The 22,677-nt window shown below is 40.2% G+C and overlaps 1 protein-coding gene across 13 annotated transcripts in view; it reads left to right on the forward strand.

The window, feature by feature from the left end:
* Plcb4 (phospholipase C beta 4) overlaps positions 1–22,677 on the forward strand; it is a 378,383-nt gene that overhangs the window by 98,129 nt on the left and 257,577 nt on the right. Inside the window, exon 1 of one of the 13 annotated variants that reach the window (XM_036183214.1) lies at positions 10,487–10,503. The exons of the other annotated variants lie outside the window; for them this stretch is intronic. The gene's annotated coding sequence lies outside the window, so the exon portion shown is untranslated. Of the gene's footprint in view, positions 1–10,486; positions 10,504–22,677 lie in introns of those variants that run through there. 13 annotated transcript variants of the gene reach the window in all.

Genomic DNA, 22,677 nt, shown 5'->3' on the forward strand with positions numbered 1-22,677 from the left:
TTTCTCATTGCTTATTAACTGCAAATAAATGTTTTTAAATAGAAAATCTTGCATCATTGTGTTAAAAAAAAAGTGAAAGCAAGTTGTGTTATTCAATGTGAAGTAGATGCTGCCGTGTGTCAAAACCCAGAGTTGGAATGGAGGGGGTGGGAAAAGGAGGGAAAGTGAGAGGGGGTTTTGAAACTGTGTGATGTCATCAGATTAGAGTGATTGGCCCAACTTCCTGTAAGGGGTTTCTGGCTTTCCCCGCTTCATCTGTAACCCACTGAACTTGCATTGCAGTTCATCAGTGTTAGTGACTCTTCTACTTTGGAAATAGCTTGTCTAAAACATGAAGATGTATTGTCTTCAGAACTGCTTTAGGGACTGTAAAGCTGAGGGGAACTGAGGGCATTCAGGTCTTGTGTCTTCATCCAGGGCAGGTAAGATGTTGCGTGAATTATCAGCCTTAAAGCCACACATGGCTTCATAGCTGCCTTAGCAAACACTCTTGGGCCTGTTTGTGGAGAGGACTGTGGGCAGGTTTTACCTAAGTTACATCTGAGAAGGTGTGAGTACTCTTTAATGTTAAGCCCGACTGCTTAGACCATAGTTTTATGTTGATCCTGCTTGATCAGCAGCACATAACTATTGGGTGATGCATTCAAGCATGCACAGACACAAGCCAGAGACACTGTTTCAAAGTTGATGGTCTCTGCACATACGGTAGATGTTGTTAATGCAGGATTATTCTAAACTGACTATGCTGCAAAGGTAGACTGTGTCTTTTCGCGTTCCAGTTTAATATGTTTTCATATGATGGGAAGGAGTGTTCTGTTAGTGTCCCGGTTTCAGTAAGAACAGCTTGTGGATGCAATTAAGGCTCATCCATGTGAACAGTGAAGGTTTTACTGATTGATCACGTGATTTTCATGGGGGGCAGGGGGAGAGAGAGAGAGAGAGAGAGAGAGAGAGAGAGAGAGAGAGAGAGAGAGAGAGAGAATGTAATTTTGTTGTTTTTTGTAACAAGGTCCCATGTGTCCTATGCTTGCTTCAAGCAGACTTGTGTAGTCAAGGATGACCTTGAACTTCTGATCTTTTTGCCTCCAGATACTGAATGTTGAGATAGCAGGCAAGGGCTACCTCACCTAGTTTATATATCTGTGTGTGTGTGTGTGTGTGTGTGTGTGTGTGTGTGTGTGTGTGTGTGTGTGTATGAAGCAGGCACTCTACCAACTAAGCTTCATCTCCAACCCCTGATTATGTCTTTGTGGAATCCTTTATATTATACAGATCATCCAATTTTTATGATTAATATGAGTTCATATTGAGATGATTCTGTAGGCAATAAATCATGTATCCATAGGGATTCTAGGAATGGGGTCTTCTTAGCTTGACAGGGTTTTAAACAGTTAAAGATGGTGAATAAAACTGACTTCTTTCTCGCTTAGTGTTCCTATTTCCAAGGTTATAGGTAAATATTCAGTATCAATATTTTCTATTATAGCTGTAAGCAGGTAGCAAGATGTTAAGTATGGCTTGCATACAGGTCAGATGAATCCCACCATCTGTTTAGTATGCTGGTGAACATCAGGAAGCTTTTGATAGGTCTTAGGCCTGCCAAGTAGCTCATGGTTGGGAAGAAAAGGTGGTCATATTTCCAAGAAGATTCGTTGACTGTGTATATATACTAAAGCTATCACAGGCTCCATATCACAAGGGCTGCTGCTCCACTGTATCCTGGGAGTGGGGTATGCTGGTTATAGCACCATTTGGTGGTACATTCCACACTACTTTGTTGGCAGGTTTTGTCTGTTGCCTTTTGAGTGCCGAGGAAGGGATTATGACCGTGTCAATTCTCTGTACAACGTTTATTTAGAGGTGGCTTACAGTGTCTGCTGTGCTAGGGCTAGGTTTTGGATCAGAGCTAGTCGGCAATGTGTCTTGCTTTGGCCATGAGGTGGGAGCTGTTTTAAGTAGTGAGATCATCGAGGGCACAGACATAATCTGTTTATTCTCTAGTGTATACTGGTATCTGGTAGAGTGCCAGTACATAGTGGGCACAGCAAATTCACATTGAACAAATTATGCAACTGATGTTTGGAAGAATTTAATTTCTTTTTTAAGGAGAAAAACCCCACAAAGTGTGTGTGTGTGTTTTGCAGGTACCTAAACAGCATCTAGAAACTAGGGAGACGGCTCAGCAGCAAAGAGGACATACTACTCTTGCAGAGGAACAAAGTTCAGTTCCCAGCAACCATGTCAGATAGAGTGTAACAACAGCTCAAAGACACACACAAACTCATGTGCATATACATAATTTTTAAAAATAATAAAAATAGAAATCGTTTAGGCTCTTAGAAGTGAGAAAGAACATAGAGAATTATTGTTACGGGAATAGTGGCAAATTTCTTTTTATTTATTTGTGTGAATGTATATGTGTGCATATCTGCACAGATGTGTGCAGGACAACTTGAGGGAGGTGGTTCCATCTGTCCATCATGTGGGTTCCAGGGAGTGAATTCAGGTCATCTGTGAGATGCTTACAGACTTGGTGGCAAATACCCTGGTCACTGCACCAGCTTGTCCCAGGCTGATTTCTTATAATAACATTTTGCTAATTGAGAAAATAATTTTGTAGTCTGGTTTCAAGACCATGATGGAGATGACTTCTGTTTTTGTTTGTTTTTTTTTTCTCTTTTATATGTGTGGGAGGAGAAGCCTGTGAGGTTTGCAGTATAGAGAGGGGCTGTGTGAATGACAGCTTGCATCTATTCTATAGGTGTTGATGATTAGGTATACGAGGAAATCAGATTCCTTCTCTTGGGAAATCACTAATGTGGCAACTTGAAATAGTATGAAAAGAACTTTCAGTTGTGGCCTGTCTTCAGATGGTTTGCTGGAGAGGAAGTCCTCTGAGCTGAATGTCAACAACATGCCAGGTCTATGTTAGTAAGTGATTAAACACTTGAGTCGGAAAGGCAGCTCTGTTGCATACTGTGTGTCAGCCCATGGGAATACATGCATATTAACATTAATATTAATTTTTCTAAGGTATGTCTTATTAGCTGGGTATAATGAAGGAGCCTATAATCTTAGCATTCAGGAGGTAGAAGCGGGAAAACCGTAATAAATTCCAGGAAAGCTTGGTATAGAAAGTGAAACTCTGTCTTTAAAAATGCATATTTTTATTTGAAATACCTTACATTTTTAGGTAGATTACATTGGCAATTTACAAATAAGGAAACTTAAACTGGTAAGTTCCACAAGCAATCCAAAGTCATGTAACCAAATAGTGGTCCAGCAGCTAGAGTTTGAAGCTGGGCCTATTTAATTTGAAAGCTTAAATTCTTTCTATAGGTTCCTGGACTTTCTTATGATTATATTCTCTGTTTAGTAGTTATCTTAAGTGGTCCATAGTTTGACCAAGAGTTCTAGTTTTGTTGAATGATAGACTCAAGGTCAAAACATTGTTTAGCATGCTTGGACTTGCCAGAGAAGTGGGGGTGGAAGAATACACTGTTGGATAGCTGATGCTTAGATGCAGTGCCTGGCCCATTATCTGTGTCCTCTAAGAGATTATTAGACATGCAGGGCTTTAGGCCCCACCAGAAGCCCCTGACACCCCTAACAATGTCCTCCAGTGGTTTGTGTACAGCTTGCAGATGGAGATGCTCTTGTTTAAACTGCTGTCATTTCAAGGTACCACCATGAATGCCTGTGTAGTTGAGCTGATTCGTGGACATCATGTGCCACAGTCTAGTACTGAGCGGCAGTGAATTGTCCCACCTTAGAGAGTGCTTACTGTATACTAAATAGTTCACTGTGTCCTTTTCATAGAATTTCTTAGTATTCCTTCTAGTGATCCTTTGAAGTAGATAGTTTTTGTCTCTATTGTAGAAATGAGAACACTGAACAGTAGAAGGATCCTGTCTTGTTGAAAGTTAAATCTCTTTGATTCCAACCAAAGTTGGTCTGATTCTAGTTCAATGCTCATAACTTATATATTAGTGTTGTGGGCTTATCTTTAAGCTGTGAGCTGTTGATTGCCAGCATGTGACAGGTGACAGCAAAATTTGACTTCCAGCACAACGCATTGCTAATCCAAAAGTTGTGTTCTGAAAAATAAACTTTACTTTAGTGATTCAAATGAAGAAATAAAAGTTAGCTCCAGCCTTCTGAACAGCACCCAACATTGCTTCTGTTGAGCACTGCATGCTTTTATTGGAGTACAGTAAAGTGTTTAGGTGGGAGCTAGAGAACTGGTGCAGAGGTCAAGAACACTTGCTGCTCTTACAGAGGACCGGAGTTCAGTTCCCAGCACTCCTGTCAGGTGACTCACAGCTGCCTACAGCTCCAGTTGCAGGGGAATCGACACCTTCTTCTGGCTTCCAAGGGCACCTGCACACACAGATACACACATAAATAAAGTTGAAAATAAATCTATTAAAAACAACTAGGTAACCTTTAATCCCAGGAGGCAGAGGCAGGTGGATCTCCAAGTTTGAGGCCAGCCTGTTCTATGGAGGGAGTTCCAGACAGCCATGGATATACAGAGAAACCTTGTCTTGAACCCCTTCCCCTCCCCAAACCCTAGATAAGAGAATTTAGGAAGATTTTTTTATTGTCCTGTGGTCTCTGTTCTTTAAAGCTAATGATTTCCCTCTCTTTACTGACAATCATCAGTGAAACAGATTTCTGTAATGATGTTATTGGTGGAATTTAGTAACACTACTATCTAGTGATTCAGTGAAATGTTTGGAACATTTATCGAAAAGAATTAGAGTGACATTGGTGGTAATATCATCTCAGATGATCCTGATGTGCTTGATAATTTTTTTGGTATGCTCATTTTCCCTTCTGTAGAATAGTTTTGTTTCATGGTCATTAGGTAGATGGCTCAGGTAGACAAGTTGGCTGTTCTTATTAATCTGACTTTGCCCTGCTGTACAATAATATTTTCTGATAATTTATTCTTTCTTTCCAGTCCCACTGAGTTGACTTTGACTATACTGGATGCCAGTTTTAGAACTGACCCTTGAAAAGTTGAAGGGATCAAGGGCACCATTAAATAACTGTTTTTATTTTTAATCTATAGACAGCTGGGAGCTAGAGAAACATAATGTGATTATTATTATTTTTTAATTTTGTGTGTGTGTATTTGAGATAAGAGGAAAAAGAAGTAGAAGAGGCAGAGATGTGATTGCATCTGCATCTTTAAAAGGTTTTATTTATTATGTTACAATAGATAAATATGCTTATGCTTTCTCAAGTTTCCCAGTAATGAGAATAGCGGAAATCAAGTTAGATGTGCTAGCTAGAGCTACTAGGCAAACATGCTATGTGCATACATCCAAGAGAGCTGGGGAGAATGGTGTTCACTCTAGAAACACAGCCTCGTTTGTGCTCACAGGCCCTGCAGTGTTTATAATAACCCTGGTGTGTCTTGTGGAAGTGCAGTGTCAAGGAAGTTAAACCCTACGAATCAGTTTACTATTTAAAAGCCTAAAGGATGAATTGTCCCTAGGGGAAAAGATGCATGCACTCTTACTTTACACACCACTCTATCAACAGCTGTTGTCTCTGTATCTTGGCGGATGAACCAGCCTTTACAGTGGTATACTGCCAGTTTCTTTGGTGGAATTTTCACTGCCACAGCCAGTTTCAAGTTACTAGTTACCAGACTGGTATCACCAAACAGAGCTGGGAGATCTGTGGGAAATGATCATCTCTAGGCTGTGCCCAGCTGCTTAGGATCAGAAACCAGAAGTAAGTAGATACCAGAGGGAGGCAAGGCAAAGACAATAAGGCATGGAAGAGTGGGCGTGGCCACAGGCCTGCACTTCCAGCACTGCAGAGGGAGAGGCTAGTTAGCTATGTTAGCTACATTATGAGTTTAACACTAGCCTGTGCAGGAAACAGGAAAATGAACACTTGGACAGTGGAGGTTTTTGTGAAGAGATTCTGTGTGAAGGTATCTAGTTTCTTCCTGAAACTGAAGAAGAAGGTGAGTGCGGTAAAAATCTTAAGTGTATGAAGGAAGTGGCTTAAACGCTGGTATTAAACCTCTGAGGAATATCAGCCAAAATAGGTGATACTCAGAAATCAGAATCACTCTATCCGCTGGGTGTAATGGCACACTCCTTTAATCCCACTACTTGGGAGACAAGGGAGGCTGATCTCTGTGAGTTCGAGATCAACCTGGTCTACAGCGTGAGTTTAAGGACAGCCAGGGCTAAATAGTGAGACACAGTCTAGGAAAAAACAAAACAAAACAAAACAAAAACAAAAACAAAGAAACTTTCTTAGAATCCCTACAGTAGAGGTTTTGCAAGGTGAAGGGCAAGGCAGAGATTCCTCCGGTGTAACAGAGAGGCTGAGGCCCAGGTAAACAAAGCTGGCTCCCACTTTGATGCTATTTCCCAATTAGTCAGTAGCCTCTTTTCTATTTCTGTTTTTCCTCTAATTTGTTTATATTGTGTTTTTAGTTTCCAGGATTTTTTTTGTGTGTGTGGTAGCAAATGGTTATAAATGTGAGCAGCAAAAAAATCCTTTATTTATAGATTTTATTAGCCTTAGCAAGTATTTATTGATGCCAAGATATGAGATGAAGATAGCACTCTGCTCCCACACTTCCCTCTTCTCCAATCACTTGATCATGTTCCTCATTTTTCATATTGGCAAGATAGATAATGCTTTTATTATGCTCAGAATACCATAGATCTTAGGCTTCCGGTTCATATTTAAATACATTATGTTGCTAAGGCCAGAGCAAGAGAAAATACAAAACAAGGAGAGCAAGAAAATGCATCAATAGGGTGAAGAATCCCATGGCTACTGGGAACTAGGAGGGAGGGGTCACCCACTTATTAGCTGGGAACTGGTGACCTGGCCTTCTAGACAGAGAGAGATAGGAGTAGATACAACCTGAAACACAACAGGGGATATTGTTGCTTTGGCACCTTCTGCGGCCTGAACATTCTGAGTGAACTCATGTACTTTCACAAGGAGTTTTAACACTGTCCTGGTTTATATCCAGTCTAATGGGACTCAGGTGTATCTTCATAATAAAGAGTGACTGTGTGTGACCTCCTCTTTATTCAGCTGGGTGCCCTCAGAAAGCAGGCTGAGAGCATGTCTCAGTATGCTAGCGCACTGCCGGGCATGCTTTCTGTACATCCCAAGCTTTGGATTCTGTTTTTCTTTTGATTCTCCTGTGCCCTTGCGAGGAAAGTGGTTTTAGTTCTACTTTACAGATTAAAAACAATGACTAAGATTCTGGGAAATTCTTAGGCTGCTAGCTCAACATCCTGTATCTTCCCTAATCATTTCTTTTTAATTTTACATTTAAATTTTATTTATTAACGTGTACATTAAATATACATAATTTAATCTTATAAACTTTATTATAAATACCCTTGCAAATAAATGAATGCATCATACACCGATATTAACTAGACCAAAAGTCCATGCTACTCAGTGAACTTCTATACAGTTAGAATAGGCATTCAGAATGGAAGTTTGCAACATCACTAATGTGATATTTTTATACTTTTAATATCAAGTATATTTTATACACTTATCTGCCATCAAAATCAAAAGATTCGTGACAGACTTAGAACTAGAAAAACAATTAGCTCTAGATCCTTTTTCATGATGTTGCGTCACTTGCATTCGGCTCCTCCTTATCCCCTAATGTTCAGCATTTCTTTCTGTCTTTTCTTACTAAGTCATATTTTTAAGATTTATTTATTTATTATGTATACAGTGTTCTGCTTGCATGTATCCCTGCACACCAGAAGAGGGCGCCAGATCTCATTTCAGATGGTTGTGAGTCACCATGTGGCTGCTGGGAATTGAACTCAGGACCTCTGGAAGAGCAGCCAGATGCTCTTAACAGCTGAGCCATCTCTCCAGCCCCTGAATCATTTTTTAAAATAAAACCATTATTTTCAATATCTAGTAGCATTTTTCAAATAGAACAGTTTATTACTCTATTCTAGAAGCTATATATTTGTGAAATAGTGATGTAATATTTGTCTCAGAAAATCAAAAAGACAGGTTTTAATTTTAAAATAAAATTCATTATTAAGAAAATTATCCAGACCTAAAGTCTATACATATCACTGAACTTCTCTATCGGATAGAGAAGTTGTGGTGCTTCACATTTGACTTTTCATTTTTGGTGGTGGATTAGTGTATAAAAATACATTTCAATAGTTGAGTTTATTGCATGTGCTCTTGTTAGAAAATTAGAAGAGTACAACTGGGCTTGGAAAGTTTTCAATCTTTTATATTTATTTATTTATTTATTTATTTATTTATTTATTTGATGTTTGCATGTTTTGCCTGTTTGAATATATGTTTGTCATATGTGTACCTAGTGCCCTGGAAGGTCAGAAGAGGCCATCAGATTCCTTGGAATTGGAATTAAAGGTGGCTGTGAACTGCCATATAGGTACTAGGAGCTGAGCCTGGGTCCTCTATGCAAGTGGTGTGTTTTCTTAACTGCTGAGCCATTTTATTATTATTATTTAATGAAAATAGAATGGTGCTAGGGCTGGAATTCAGTGTCTTAGCTTTGAGTCCTCCAGTATGGGAGAGGTTGGAATGTGTACACATGGATGCAAAGGGTATTGTGTTTAGATGGACATTTAACCATCAGTGTTTGAGGATAACAGATTATCATAAGTCTACCTCCTGCCCACTGTGGCAGCTGCAGAGTTTCCAAACAGATATGCAAATTTTTGTGGGTGGATGCCATGTTACCTTTCGAATTTGACCTTGTAATGTTGTTGGTAGTTGTGATAGTTATTATTTAGTATCAATTTGACAGGATCTAGAGTGACCTAGGAGACAAGCCTCTGGCTGTGCCTGTGGGGGACTATCTAGATGTGGTTGATTGAGGTTGCAAGACCCATGCTCCATTCCCTATGCTTGGGTCTTGAAAGCAAAAAAAAGGAGGAAGCGAAGTGGACATCACCATTCATTGCTCTGTTCTTCCTGATGGTGGACACAGTGGGACTGGCTACCCCCAGTTACTGTCACGTGACTTTCCTGCTGTGATTGAACTCTCAACTGTGAGTAAAATAATCCCTTAAGCTGTGTATGACACATGGTTTGTCAATTAATTTGGCAGGCTGCTCAGACAGTAGTCATCAAACTTCTGTACAGTATGATAGTCATTGAACATCTGCACAGTATGATAGCCATCGAACATCTGTACATTATGCTTGCTTTTCATATGCCTGCATTTTGGGGGGAAAACACTCAGGCTTTGAAGTATTGAAAATGTGGAAACTGACCATACTGTTATTTCAGAGATATTATTGCAAGTTGGGACATCTGAGGGAACTAATTCAGTGACTTTTCTAAATGATTTGGAATTTATCACAGCGTGAGCTTGGTGAACTAAAAGTTAGCAAATGGAATCTAGAGTTATAAGCATTTTCCCAAATTGGTGTTGTAAAATAGAGTTCTCCCTGGATATTCTCAAATAAAGAGTCCTGTGATTAAATAAGTCTGGGAGATAAAGTATGTAACTCGCCATCTAATGGATTCATCAGTAATATGAAATTATCACACTCAAGAAATATTACAATATAGAAATCCATATATTTGTATAGGTTGATTATCCTAAAATTTTACCTGGAATATTATTACACATTTTGTATTATTTGGTAATACTGAAACTTTTGTTGTGGATGGGCACATCTGGGGACTTGTATGTGTGTGCATTAGCATGTTAATCTGACATAGACTTGTACTCCTGAGATTTACTTACAGGGTGAAAAGCTTCAAGAGTTTACCATTCATGCAGGAAAGTTAATTCTATTTCTCTTTATCTCTTCATTACTAGGCACTTATGAGCTCAAAAGTTTCCTGCCCTTTCTTGTCCCCTCCCGGCCCTGAAAGGAGGGACCAGATGGAAGAGTGGCAGACAGTTCAGAGAGATTCTGAACAGCTTCGGAGAAGTCACCCAATTGCCCCAGTTCTTCACTGTACCCTTCTTTCCTTTAGGGCTAGATCTTGAGTTCTGGGTAGCCTTCAGTGTAGAATGACTAGATTTTTTTTTTTTAAAGAATGCAGATGTAGTTTTCAAATTTCCTCTTGTAATGGACACCAGTTTCTCCTCAAAAGGCACTTCTGGTTCTGTTCCTGGCTGCTCACTCCTTCCCAGGCAGTGTTCCTCGGCAGTCAGCCTGTAAAAAGCATTTGCTCTGTTTGCTGTTCCGCTTAGAATAGTTGAAAGAGTCCCTCTCAGCTACTCATCTGGCTGGCTGGTTGTGGCCAAGGACAGTGTTTGCCCAGCCTCTCACTCTGTGACCAACCAAGGGGTGGGACTTTTTTGTTCCCTGTTGCTGTGGCTGCCTGTGTGGGCTTGCTCATCCAAGGCTCCTCCTGCCCCTTCTTCCTGTTCTGGAGGGCACTTGTTCTGAATTCTGACTGCCCTGGGTGCTGCACCTGCCTCAGGCATGCTCCCAGAAGCCCATTTATGACTGGGTGAAGCCTATTCCTTTTCAGGTAAGACAGGGTGTGAAGAGTGGTACTGTGGGAAGACGGTATGGGAGCAGCTTGGTAAATTATCCTGTGCTCTTCTGATGAGCAGGTGCAAGTAGATGCTGTGGTTTTTGATGGCACGAGCCACCCAAACTTCACAGAGTATGTGATTGTGGGTTGTTTTTCTTTGATTTCTAATGAGAGATATTTATGACAGATTTTTAGCGAAGTATTAAGTACTATCATTGTGTATTTCTGGCATTAATCTGATATAGATTTATTATTTCTTGTCATGAAATTTCCCTAAGTTTGACTGTAACTCCCGTAGCTTTTCCTATAAGGTGTTCATGGATGCCCTTTGCTTGACTGATGGGATTTTTATGTTTATTATTGAATACTATGTATGCAGCCATGGGGGCATATGGGAAATATCTATACTTGGTGCCGAATTTTGTTGTGAATATAAAACTACTCTGAGAAATAAGGCCTATTGTTAAAAATTGATTTCTGTCTTCATAATGCTTCCTGTGAATATGTTAGTGCAATACAAGAAAGCTCAGGCAACATGAAGTAACTTTCATAGGCAGGAATGACCACAAAAAGCAGGTTTATTTTTGTCTATTGCTCCTAATTAATGAAGGGATGGGGTAGTATCCAGTATTTTAATTCAGTTACCCAAATTTTTGGTTTAATTAAGAGATATGTTTTTTTAAGTCTCTTGAGTAAGAATAATGAAAATAGACTTTGTATCATCTTGAAAATATATTTATTCATTGTCTTAGAGACTTGGTTATTGTACAAAATGTTTTTCACGGAAGTCATACATATTCATGAATGAAGGAGTGATGTTGAGGTATAAAAGTTAAATATCATATAGAATAATTAGCACCAGATGGTGTTAGAAAAGAATTTCATGTGTCATCCTTTGTGTTATTAATTAGTAAGAACTTAGAATCTTGGAAAGCATGTGCATTCTAAAAGGTAAATCCTTTAGCTTTATGATTAACCTCATAAAGTTGCTTGATTAAAAAAAGACTTTGTTGTATTGTTTCACATAAACAAAATGTGATCAAAATAAGCTCCCCCCCCTCAATTTATATGTGGATCAAGCACAACATTGTGAGAGTGTTTTTAAGGTGCTTGGAAGAACGTTTTCAACTGCATATTAAAGCTGGAAAGGGACGGTGGCCTGAGAATGTCAGTGAATTTTCCTGTTGGAGAAACATTGTATACAATTATATGTTAGAGAGCAATTATATGCAAAGGATTTGAACTTGGCAGATAACACAGAATGTTGCCAGACTCATTGCAGTGTCTGAGATTGAGATTTTCAAGACAGATTCGTTCAGTGACGGTTTATTTTTTGCAACCTTCTCTAAGGGTTTGGAGGCTAAGACAGACACATAGAGCAATAGCAGTCGCTAGAGAAGACCATGCAGGAGACAAGTGGGCAAGGCTTAATAATGCTTACCTGTTTTTATCATCCTGTCTGCAGATAAAGCTGTTGTAGAGAGGACTTGTTAGAGAGGATTTTCCTGCAGACTTGTTGGCAGTTCACTCCGCTGCTTCTCTGTTACCACAGGTAAAGGTGAGGCGTAGGGTGATGCTGATGCCAGTCCAGGGACCCCACTTTTCCCAGCAAGAAACTATACCATGAAAGAAGATAATTGCATAGCGTGTTATTCTTAATTTCACAGACACTGCCTACTCCACACTAGGAAATTATGGTAGTTGTTAACAAGTGCCTGTGAATATGATGGAGGTGAAGTAACTACTGTCAGCGCCAAGCTTTGTGAGTAATGGGACCAGGGAGATGGAACTCATAGCCGTCCTTCTCAGCAGTTGTCAGTTTTGGTGACCTAACCTGACGCTCAGATCAACTCGCCTGTTGCTCTCACCATGGCCACCACCAAGTGCTCATCCACTACCTCTGTTTCCCCCTCGTATTATGTCCTACGCACCGGGAGCCCTTTTTATGTGTTGTTTGATTTGTGTTCAACACCTGACACTTCAGAATCTACTCTGGGAAGACTGGCTTGCAGGTGCTGCACTTCAGCTCTCAGGGAATTTAAACACAGAGACTTTGCCTGTGGCAAGCTACTTTTTTCCTCCTGCACAACGCACAATTTTCCAATGCAATCAGCAAGTTTGGGACAGTTGATTTGTATTCGAAACAAAATCTCCCTCCAAGTCTCAACTTTTTTTATTTGTGCTGTGAGCTTTCAACTTTAAATGCTCTCACTAGGTAGCTGTGAACTCTGGAAGGAAAAGGAGCCGGCAGTCGGGAATTGGAGTAACACTCAGACTCTTTAGTAATTAATACATTTCATATTTCCTCTCTCAGCATTGTGTATGAAAATTTCAAACATGCAGTAATTTGGAAGATAGTGACTTTATTGGTTCTTAAATTATGCAAAATAATTGATGAGTTAATAAAATATTAATGGGAAGGCCTGGGTGGTAACCATGTTCTCTTGAGCTATCAGTTGGTGTCCCTGGAAAGAAAGGAAAAACACACAGGTCACTGCCTCCTTCCTGTGAAGTTTCTAGTAGGTACATTCACCTCTTGGAACAGCCTAGAATGTAAGTCGACTCTTAGAACCTTATCACAAGTAGGAGCTCGGCTTCTGTGGCAGTCTTATGTAGTGGCATGTTACATTTGTGTCTGCCAAGTGAAAGTCCACAAATACACTTGGACAGAAATCTGTGTAAATCCTCAGCTATCTACAAAAGAACTCATTAGAAATGCCAGGTGCCCACAGTTTCAGAAAGGCCATGGCCAAAGGGAAGACAATGTTGGCACAATTAAGTTACTTAGGGACTTTAAAGTGCTCAAATTCCATTTTATAAGAGTCCTAAGGCTCCGTTGTTTGGTGGGGTGAGGGTGTGGGCGGGCAGGGTGACTCCTTTACCTGAATGTTTTTAGCACCCTTGGGGGAAAATGAGTCTAATCATGGATAAAGCCATACAGTTCCTCCAACAGCCACTATCTGCTTTATTGGTGTATATGGACCCAAGAACGGGGTTGATTCAGCTCCTTTCAGTAAGAAAAATCCACTGCACACTGAGGCTTGGTCCTTTGACTTTTTTCTCAGGGTACTATGTAGGTGTTTATAGTGATATTTCAAAACTGCCTTATCTCCTAAAAAGTTTATTATTTTACTTAGAAAGGCAAAGAGATTTCCTGCCAGATTCTAAAAGTAAACAGGTTTTCCTTATACATCCAAACTGACCAAACACTCAGTAGTTACTCATTAAATTTTTTCTTTAAACCCAGAGACTAACTACTTTTCTTTTTAGAGCAGTGTTAGCTACCTATATGGCAGGAAAATCTGCATGTGTCTATCTACCAAGTTCTTAATTTATTGTTACTTTTCCCTGAGAGCAGTTTCCATCAGTACTCCCTGTGGCTAGGTCTGAGAAAATAACTCACAAACTCATGTTTTCTGACAAATAAATTTAGGTGATAAATCCTGTGCTTTCTACTGTATTTACAGCAGTATCTGATATGTATCATTATTTAAATATTTAATGATGTTCTCAGAGGCTGCAGCTGCCTTCATTTGTATATTCATGTCTTATGTCATCTGAAGTAGAGAATTATGGGAAATGGTGACCATTGACTTTCTTTTCTAATTTTGAGCCCCAATGGAACAGAAAGAAATGGCGATTAATCTTCTCTCTTGTTTTTATGTGTTTGAGTGGGCTATAAATTCTATTGAACAAAGACCCATGATTTATGCCTCTTTGATATTTTCAGCCTCAACTAAAAATTCAAGGTTCTAAGATGGGAGAAGTCCCTAAGTTGATTCTCTGCTGAGCAAGTGGAGAATGGATCCCCTTCCCCTTTCCTGTGTACACCCCACTTGTCTTTGAAGGTTTACCCTAGATCCTAACCATTCCTAATCTTTCCTAACTGCTATTAATGCAATTCCTTTTGCTCTTTTTGGGATATCTTGTGTTAGTGTTGTATTCTGTTAGCATCATTCTTCAGTGCAGGTATTGACTGTTAATTACTCTCTAATTATTATATAAACTAACTTTGACCTCCATACCTTCTCAGCAATATTGTAAATTCCTGTGTGCAAGAACTCTCTCTTCCCTCCCTTCTTCCCCCGCTAACTTTTCCTTGTGTAGTGTGTTGGAAAACCACCTTTTAGCAACAACTGTTGGCCAGTTTTCTCAATAGGGAGAGAAGCCACTTGTCTTTGTAAATGAGATAACTCCAATTTCTTCTATCCTTTGCCTTAAGAATAGAATTAACAGAAGGGTTATATCAAAGGTTTCTTTTTTTTTCCAGTTTTATTTTTCTCTTCATTTTTTTCAAACTTATTTCCATGTGTCTGGCCATGTTTCAGTAATAGTCTTAACATTTAGCACTTTAATAATCCCTTCCAGCTGCAAGAACTCGGTGATTTTCTAAAATAAATTCCACAATGCTGTATAAAGCTGACTGGCTGCACTGGTGATTTAGAGTGTAAGAAAAATCTGACACCGACCTTCAGCTTCCCCACAGCTTGGGAACAGGTGATGGAGCACATTTGCTTGCAGCGAATCCAGTCCAGAAATGCAGGCACTCTGTCCACAGCTGAGCACTTGGCTTCAGCCAGGTATTTTGGGAGAGGAAAAGTGAGTCAGAAGAAGCCATCCTACTGATTTATCTGTCTTTTGTTCCTTAGTTGGTATGAATCACATGAGGGGCTTACCCAGTAAAGGAAACAAATCACAGCGGTCTTTGTTTAGGGGACCAGCTTCCAGTTTTGTACAAACAGCTGTAACTCATCCTCTAGTCAATTAGATGCACCAGCAAAGCACAGATAGAAGTTCTCTTGGGCTACAGTGCTCTTCAGTTACACCCAACTGTAAAATTCATGTATCAGTTGGCTACTGATGCCATAAGAAATTGTCATAAACTGGTGCTCAGTGTTGTCAGCTTGATAGAGGAAGCTCCTGGGAGTTGGGCCTCTGGACGTGCCTATGGGGGTTATCGTGATTACAATGAATTGCTGTGAGAAGACTCTTCTTAACTGTGGGTGGGAACATTCCCTAGGCAGGAGCACCTCGGCTGTATAAAATGCAGAAAACAAACTGAGTGCTAGAAGCGATCCATTCACTTGCCCCTCCGTTTCCTGATTTCCAGTGGATGTGATGTGACCAGTTGCTTCAAGCTCCTACCACCTTGACGTCCTCCCCACAGTGAACTAACTGTGCCTGGAACTGTGAGATAAAATAAACCCAGTTGCCTTTGTCCAAGTATTTTATGATAGTCACTGAAAAGAAACCCCAGCACTACCTTTACAGTTCCGGAGCTCAGCGCTCTAAAATAGGCCTGCATGACTGTGTCTTTTCTAGAGGTTCAAAGGGAGAAGCAGCTCTCTCTCCAGGTCTCTGGAGCTCCTGCCTATGTCACCTGCCTTCACTTCCACCCCTTGAGTCCTTGCATGGCCTGCCTTCCCTTTCATTTGTATTTGTTTTCAGGACCCCTGTGATCACAGTGGCCCAACTAGATAATGGAGGATCACTCCCCTAATTTTTTTTGACCTGAGGATCGAACCCAGGGCCTTGCTAGGCAAGCGCTCTACCACTGAGCCAAATCCCCAATCCACTCCCCTACCTTAAAAGCCATCATTTAGTCATGTGTGAAGAGTCTTCCTTTGCTGTAAGATGACATACTCATACGTTCCATGAATTCAGGTGTGGTTGTTGGAGGCAGGTTGGGGCAGAGGGATATAATTTCACTCACCATCCTCTCTTCCTGTCATCTGTGGAGAAATGTCTGACCCCTTCAGGTTTTGAGCCCGGTTCCACTTGAGTTGGCTTTCACCCAGCAGCTAACAGAATTATATTAAATGGGATTTTCTCCATTTTCACAGAACATCACATATTGTTGTATCTTTTGTTAAATCCTCCATTTAAAGACCACAAACAACAAATAGGTCTTCTTTTTTAGCTTGATAACCCCTTCTTCCCCCTCTTCCCTTCCATTTTCTTGGCAGTGTTTCATGTTTCAAGCCCATTTGACCATGTGGTTTTTTCAACCTGAAACAAACTTTTATTCACCCACTTCTCTTCCTCCTCTTGCTTCATGGCTATGTCTCCATATTCTCTCTCCTTTCCTCAAAGGCTTTCTGCTTCTCTTCTGAACTGTGCATTTCTTTCTTGTTTTTCAGGCTTTTACGAAGTCTCGTCTTTTTGCCTTCTAATTTTCCCTCAGGATTCTCTTAGGTTTGACAATGGAAAATGAAATACAGTTTGAACCGTGACTCCGTCTTTTACCAGCAGAGCACAGTATACTTCACTTTTGCTCTTAAAGAGCAACAAAAATAAGGTCAGAAGTAGAGAGGTTGCATAGTAACCTAAGAATTGAAATAAACTCATTAATAATGAAGTTACCTACAAAGAAACATCTTACTTTCTGAGAAACTAAACTTCCTCTTGACATCTTTACTGCTATTGTAAGAGTATAAGTTGGTGGAATATATAATAACTTATTTTATGGGTATGACCATTCTACATCTGGGACATTGGGACCAAGGTATATAGTTGACTTTCACTGTGCAGTTCCAAAACCAGCAGTAAGAGGTGCACCTCGGGAGTTTGTATCAAAGGATATTACTCTGTTTGGGCAGAGACACTGGGGAGAGGGTCATGAAATCTCTGCTTTCAAAAACTCCACAGGAGGTGAAGCAGAGTCAGCTTTCAGAGGCACATGAGGGAGGTCTGTCTACCTCACCCAGGTCTCATTCTCTTGGTCATTTGATGCACTAACTGGCACTCACAGCCTCCTGTGACTTCCAATGAACCCTGCTCTCCAAATGCTTTCAGTGCCAACCAATGGTGCTGTCAGAGTCCCAGTTTCAATAAGCTGCCCAAAGTTATCTTAGTATTTTGTGGAGGAAATGCTAATCTGAATTTGCATCAGCGTAGCCTAAGTCCTTCTTAGCGGAATAGTTTACTCACAGTGCTGAAAGCCCAGGGAGTATTCCAAAGTAAATACCGATCTCACTCTGCACAGCCTGACATTTCATGCCCATCTCAAGCAGGCCCATTTCCCATTCATTAGATTATAGAAATTTCGGTACGTATTGATGTGTCAACATACTGAAAACCTAACAGCACCTAAAAATCATACTCCACATGAGGATTATCTTCCTTTCCCCTGCCCGATCATTCAGACTGAATTTGATCAAAACCATTAAGCCTATATTCATAACAAATCATATCATTCCTAACATTGTTTCCAAATCTGCTGAAAAGTTCACTGGTCCACTTAGAAGTATTAGCCCGACGGAATGATAATTTACATGCAACAATATGCATCTGTTATCAGTGTTCATTTTATAGTTCATGTGTTCACCAGTGTCACTGCTGCCACAGTAATCATATTAAGATTTCCGTTTATTCCTAAAGCCTTGTTTGAGCTCTTACAGCACTCCCGGTTCACTGAGAGTCAAACATTGCTTTGCGGACAATTCCTTATAGATTTCATTTTGCTTTTGCTAAATGCATTCATGTATTCTTTTTGTTTGGATTTTGGCTTTAGGCATTGTGTTTTTGCAATTCTTATGTTTTGGTAGTTTGTTGTTTTTCAAATAAAATTTCTGAGAAATACTCACTTAGGTGCATATGTGATTTATTTACTTGTGTATAGATATGCATAGTCCCAATTTTAGGCTATTAAGAGCAAAGTCCTCATAAGCATCTTATTTCTACTTGTTTTTTTTTTTTTTTCTATTGGATAAATATCTTAGATTGGTGGCCAGGCGATGGTGGTGCATGCCTTTAATCCCAGCACTTGCGAGGCAGAGGCAGGCAGAATCTCTGTGAGTTCGAGGCCAGTCTGGGCTACAGAGTGAGTTCCAGGAAAGATGCAAAACTACACAGAGAAACCCTGTCTGGAAACCCTACACCCCCCTCAAAAAAAAAAAATCTAAGATTGGAGTGGCTTTGTCTTATATTCAGGTACACAAAAAACTGCCAAGTTGGGCTTCAAAATAGTTCCACTATTTTGCATTTCCTCCTTCATTCTCTTGAGCTCTCCCACTGGGACATTTTTACATATTGTGAGTTCAGACAAAATATAACAAATATATGTTTATTTTTTTAAAGATTTATTTATTTATTATGTATACAGGATGTTTGACTGCAGGCCAGAAGAGGGCACCAGATCTCATTATAGATGGTTGTGAGCCACCATGTGGTTGCTGGGAACTGAACTCAGGACCTCTGGAAGAGCAGTCAGTGCTCTTAACCACTGAGCCATCACTCCAGCCCCCCCCTCCAATTTATGTTTATAATGCATATATTACATTATATGCATGTGTAAGGATACATCAAAAGGGGGCACATGTGGGCATTGTTTATTATGTTGTGTGAAGAAGCATCAGTTATACTATTTTGTACATTATGTAAAATTCCAAAACCTGAACATAGACCCAAACATCTTAGTTAAATGGAGATGACACCCGTGTTTACTCTTAATAGTCATCTATTTTAGTCTTTTCCTGGCCATCACTAATAATCAAGTAGCAAACTTCTAAGGAAAATAATATAAACTGTAACATGAAGAAATTGTTATTGAAATACTTTTTTCTCTAATAAAGAAATTAGAACCATCATGCTCTTTAGTCTGTGAGCAATGTGAACTATGCAAAGTTTAAGAACCTCTGAGATGAGCAGAGGGCAATAGGGTTGTGCATGAGGGCAACTGAGTGTGTTAATTACTGTTCTCCTTGTTAAGATCAAGTACCAACAAGGGGCATGTAAAGGGAGGAAGGGTTTACTTTGGCTCACAGTTGGAGAGCACAGGTCTTCATGCCAGGGAAGCTGTGGGGACATGTAAGTGTAGTGCTTGGTTACACTGCATCCACAGTAAAGAAGAGAAAGGACAACAAGTGAGGCCCGGCAAAGAAACCTCATGGGGACCACCCCACCCCCGTGACTCTCTTCCCCCAGGTAGACTCCTCCTAAGGCCTATCCCCAGCTGGGGAACAAGTGTTCACACCCTTGAGACCATGGGTGACATTCCACATTGAAATTGTAATACCAAGGAAAAGCAACCATAAGGGGTAGAGTTCAAAGAACACCCACCTGTCAGGACCCAGGGACCAAATAAGGAATCCAATGAGGACGGAAGTAATGGATATGTGACCCCATGGAGACTTCAAACCAGACTTTCTTATACACCACTGTGACACTGGAGCAGAACAGGGAACATTTCAGGTAGATGTAAAGGCAACATGCTCTGGAAGAAAGTGGCTAATCCTGTTTCTGGGGTGGAAAATGGAGAACTGGGGAAAGGTTTAGGGGGAAAAAGTTTTTCTGTGGGGAATTGGAGAGCTAAGTAATACAATCTTCATCCATTCATATGGAATGCTGTGTCTGCTGAAGTGTTCCTGGGAATAAAACATATGGTGAGGTGATTTACTTTACAGCTTTTTTCTTGAAGGTGTGAGGACTGCTTAAAATCCTGCTGCTAATTTGTGTCACACGGCAAGCAGAGACTCTGTGACCAGCCGGAGCCAAGGGCAGGGAGCTGGTATAAATTTCAGTGACTCATTTCTTGGGTCTAAAATAGCAGCAGGCTGAGGGGCAGAGTGTCTTCAAGGGAGGAAGTCTTTTTGACACATGTTCCCCCCTGCAAACAAGCTTAGACCCAGTGCGTGTGATTCAGTGTCTCAAGCTGGTGTGGGGAATGGGGTGTCGATGGATATGAGAGGGAAATGGGATGAGCTTGCATTGTTTCATAGAAGGCTTTGTATGATAGAAGAAAATTTGATTTTGTTTTACAGGTTTCAAAATTGTTTTAGGCATACCCTTGGGCACAATCAAATATATTGTAATGGGGTGCATGGGAGGGCTGAGACTGTTTATGGCTTGATTCTCCTCTTCTTTTACTTCTGTATATAATTAAGCTGCCTGAGGATCCTCTTGCCCTTTTCCTGTTTCAGAGCTGAAAGCTGTCCCTCTTGTCTTCACAAAATGTTACTAGCATTGTCCTACCTTGTGAGAGCATTTTAAGTTCTGAATGGAAGGACATTGTGCTTTTGAAAAATTTGAAGACACATTTGATATGAGATTACTATCTATGAGCATAAAACCCAAAGAACCTCAGAGTATCCTTGTGTGATCTTTAATCATTAGCTAGAGGTGAGAGTAAATAGAATGGATTCTGGTTTGGTCCCCAGATAGATTGTGGGGTCATTCAGTGAGGTGTTGGGAGTATGGGGAGGTAGGCAGAGAATACTAATCTTTCAAAGATACTTAGTCCTGATCCCTAGAATTTGCAAATGTCATGCTTTAAAAAAAAAAAAAGGACTTCACAGGAATGCTTAACTTTTCTAATGCCTCAACCGTTTAATACAGTTCCTCATGTGGTGAGCCCAACCATAAAATTAGTTTCATAACTACTTTGTAACTGAAATTTTGCTACTGTTATGAATTGTAATATAAATATCTGTGTTTTCCCTCAGTCTTAGGTGACCCCTGTGAAAGGGTCATTTGCCTCTCCCCCCACAAAGGAGTCTAGAACCACAGGTTGAGAACCACTGGCTTAAGGTAAAGGACCTGGAGCTGGAACTGGTGGTATTCTAGATAATCTGAAAGATATATTCCTTCTGAGTTTTTAACAATAAAAATCTTTAGATGATTATTTCAAGAAAGACAGAGAGTGGGATTTGGAGAGAGCTTGTGAGTTGGGGTCTCAGAAGAAATTTATTTTAACTAACTCACCATGGCTGCTTTGAAGATGAAAAGAGGACCATGAAGTAAGAGATAGGAGCAGCCCCTAGAAGCTGAGTGACAAGGAGACAGGTGGCCTTTAATCCCCAGAGAAGGGAAGGAATCTGACTCTCTTTCTTCCTTTTCTTTTCTTTCCTTCCTTCCTTTTTTGGCAGGGAGGGGTTTGAGACAGGATTTCTCTGAGTAACCCTGGCTGTCCCCGAACTTAATTCTGTAGACCAGGCTGGCCTCAAATTCATAGAAAAGCTCCCTTGACACCCAGATTTTTAGCCTGCTGAGACCTGTGCTGGATTTCTCACCTATGAGACTGTAAGAGACTTAATGAATGTGTGGGGTTTAAAGCCACTACTTTGTTTTTTGTTAGAGCAACAATAGGTAATTAATTCAGCATATTTTCACAGCTTTCCTTTTTCTTTCTAAAGTACCAGGGGTCCAACTTGGCCCTGTGTATTGCTAGACATGAGTTCTGTGCTAGGTCTGCCTAGCACTTTCATTGAGGAAATGGATGAATTAGATGGGATACTTGATACTGTTAGATGCACCAAAGTTAGCAGTCTGCTTGAGAACATTTAGTTGCCTTGAGTAAGTGCTTACTTTAGTGAATATCAAAAAACTGAAATGAAGAAACGTTTCATCTGAATTTTTTTGTTCTCAATTATTTTATACTTTTGTGTCCTCTTCCTCAGAATTTGGAGTTAGAATAAATGATCTCAGGTTCCTTTCAGCATGACAATTCTCAGATAAAATGAAACAAACATAGCATTCTACTTGCCAATTCATATACTTCTCTCACACGAGAATTGGGAAGATGAAGACAGCCACCATTCAAGAGTTATTAGTAAACAAAGACGTGTGCTATTCATTGTGAAACACAGGTGTGTGCTGTGCTTCAGCTACCTTGTTTAGGACTCTAGCATCCTAAATGCTAGACAGAAATTAGCATATGCCTTGGAATCTTCTTGCTGAAATGTTCTATCTGCATCCAAGAAAGTAAAATAGGAGGTTCTGGACAAAGCCATGTATTATCATAACAACCATGTAGCCTAAAGATGCATCATCATAAAAACCCCTGTCTTATTTTATCAATGGCTTCTTATCTAGAATGATGTTCACTATTGTCAAAAACATTTTTTTTTAAATGGGCACTAGTAACTTGCTCAGAGGTTTAAATCTCACAAGCAGAATTAGCCCCTTGATGAGAAAAGTTTTCCAATATGAAGGTGATGATACTGTTTGAGTTTGGAACATGAGGAATCTCCTAGGAAATAATTACATGTGGTTACTGTACAGATGAATGCACACGGAAGTCAGTTCTTTAGGGTGACCTATTGCTTGCATTCATCTTTGTATGAACAGGGCACTGAGCAAAACTCTTGTGCACGGGGCAAGTTGCTTTTTCTAGCCCTGCGGTGGGACATTCTAGAGCCTCTGAAGAACAGACTCAATTGAGTGTTGCCC

The sequence above is a fragment of the Onychomys torridus genome, chromosome 4 (assembly GCF_903995425.1).
Source record: "Onychomys torridus chromosome 4, mOncTor1.1, whole genome shotgun sequence".
Taxonomy (NCBI): Eukaryota; Metazoa; Chordata; class Mammalia; order Rodentia; family Cricetidae; genus Onychomys; species Onychomys torridus.